This window comes from Echinops telfairi, unplaced genomic scaffold (assembly GCF_000313985.2).
Source record: "Echinops telfairi isolate 266 unplaced genomic scaffold, ASM31398v2 ScPeMD7_7467;HRSCAF=8505_1, whole genome shotgun sequence".
Lineage (NCBI taxonomy): Eukaryota > Metazoa > Chordata > Mammalia > Afrosoricida > Tenrecidae > Echinops > Echinops telfairi.
The window spans coordinates 6,775,771-6,778,361 of NW_022111368.1; the positions used below are offsets into that span (position 1 = coordinate 6,775,771).

At 44.5% G+C, this 2,591-nt stretch overlaps 1 long non-coding RNA gene across 1 annotated transcript; it reads right to left on the minus strand.

The window, feature by feature from the left end:
• Positions 1–74: 74 nt before the first annotated feature.
• On the minus strand, positions 75–856 carry LOC123520938. The gene is made up of 2 exons (XR_006679446.1): positions 773–856; positions 75–665 (listed from the first exon to the last, which is right to left on the minus strand). It is a non-coding gene; the product is annotated as an uncharacterized LOC123520938 (long non-coding RNA).
• Positions 857–2,591: the final 1,735 nt, after the last annotated feature.

Genomic DNA, 2,591 nt, shown 5'->3' on the forward strand with positions numbered 1-2,591 from the left:
AGAGAGAGAGAGATAGGTGCTTTTGTAGAAGAAAAACTCTTCTCTTTGTACAATATTTATGAGAGAGGCTGATGGAGTCCAAAGTTAGAATTTATTTTTACTGAATGTAAACAGCTGAATTAACAATACCTGTATTTTTAAATTAAAAAGGTCTTTACTTTTTTTGGTGGTCTCCTGTTTTGAGTGGAAAGGCCTTCGATGAGAGGCTCATGGCATTGGCTTGGAAGGCCCCAGTGACATCACCGGAACACATCCAGCTCCCCTTGCAGCACCTGGCTCAATTGCCCCCCTTCCATTCAGTACTGGGCAGACCCAAGAATGACCCTAAGCAGAGTGCAGGCTTGACAATCAGAAAACAAACAAAAGAGAAAACATGTTTCACAGATCAGCCCAGTCATCTGAGCACATGAACTCATAGCAAACCCAGAGGAGAGCTTCCCGTGTCTGAAAACCGGAACCAGGAACGACTTCGGAGCAATTTGACTGTCAGCCTTGTTCACCTTCCACTGGTTGGCGGCGGGCTGGATTTTAGTACCCGGTGGAGATGGCCTGTGATCTTGCTCCAAATACCTGAGTAAACTTCTAAATCACCGGTGCAATCACTTGGCCTAATTTCCACAGTCATCAATCAGTCACTCTCTGTTTATTCAGCATTGGCCTGAGGACTGTGGAGAAAGGAGGCAGATATAAAATACCCTGGTCCTTGAGAGGCTTTCTGTTAAGTTGGCATGACAAAGAGGAGAAACAAAACCGAATAAAATTGAGCACAGACCTTCTATCTTTCTTTTACTTCGTTTCTCCGTGAGACGTGACTGGAGCCGATCCTTGCTAAAGAGAAATCGCTGAACGAAGTGACAAGATGCATTGTGGACTTCAGAAATACAGAAGAGAAAGAAAATCAACACAGCAACACAGCTGGTTGCCACCGAGTTTATTCTAACTCATAATCATCGTCTTGGTGTTCAGTAGACCTGCTTCACTGGACCTCAAGGCTGTCAACTTTCTGAAGCAAATCGCTGGCCTAGGCCTGTGTTCAAACCAGCAACCTTTCAATTAGTGTCGAATGTTTAAGCATACATGTCACCCAGGGCTCCTGGGCAGTGAGAAGGAGCCAGGCTTGGGGTGTTCAGGGAGGGTCTCCTGGGAGAAGATGTTAGCAGGGCTTTGAAGAAGTCGGTCTCCATCGACAACGAAAAGAGAGGGACTTTCAGACCCAAACACAAATACACACAAACGAAAATTCCTATAAACCAATCTTCTCAGTCTTATGAATATTTGCCAACATCGTTAACTCTTAAAATTTGGTAGAGACAAAAACTATTAGATGCAGTTCCTGGATCAGGAATTAAAATTGATCATTTAAGTGGAAGAGATTTTTGTTTTTCATAATCTCCTCTTTGTCTGCATAGTGCCAACACTTGGTTGCATCTGCCGGGATAGCCTTTGCTCTGTTTACTTTAAAGAATAAGCCACTGTTTGATTTGGTTCCTCATTTTTAATATGTAAACCCTGGTCTCTTATACTTCATTCCAGGCAGGGGGAAAAAACAAAAACAAGACCCTTTAAATATCAGAGCAGCGGCTACTTACAGATGCACATCGCTTCAATATTTTATATAACAGTCACGTAGGAAAATGCCCAAGAACTTTCCTACCCTAACAGCCTTGATTTGGCAAGTGGACCTCACCCGAATCAATCAATCACTTTTTATGTGGCTGACAATTCCTCGCAACCCCCCACCACCACCCTCGCCCACGTCGCTGGATTGCATCAGAGTATGTGTTTATTTCAAAAGGTGGTTCACCTGTTCCACAGTTCAAAGGGGCTGTTTTGTTCTCTTAAAGGGTCACCGTGATGCTATACGAAGTCATAGCTAAGCAAGAAGCATTTAAAACAAAAATGGGGTAAATAAAACGCAGGGGAATTTCTAGGAGTACAAACTACAAACAACAGAAAACGAAGACCAAGTTGAGAACCTCACCCTGAGGTTGAAACCCCAGCAAGCAGAACCTTCGGGAACACGAGATGGACGGCCTATGAGACTTAACAATCACCGCTGCCCGAAAGGCGTCATGCACTTAATCGTACTCCTGGTCTCCATCAGCGACATATTCCAGGTGCGCGTCTGATTTGTGCTGATCCACGCTAGCTGAGCATTGGAGATTTCTATCGGTGTTAGAGGCCAATGGAATCAGGAATTTCAGTCTGCGGTGGGCATTACTGGATGAGCCAGGATGTGGCCTGTCTAACTTTGTGAGCACCGGGTCAAGGGGGGTTACTTCTGGAGGATAGAGCTTCCATCTTCTCTATTTTATCCAGATAATGCCATTCTCACAGCGGGGGTGCTTCCAAAAATATACTACGTTCACTGGACATAATGATTCCATTTGAAGGAAGCACTGTTTGACCGATCATATGGTGACATTCCGATAAAAGATGCTGTTGAAGTTTGGTGTCACCACATTACCATCTGTATGCACATGGGATTTTTAGGGCTATACTAGTTTTGCTTCCCCAGATGTCTGAGCTGTAGCGCTACTGAAATTCACGAAGGATGGGTAACTGACGCCTGGCCCTTATGTGGTCTGTGC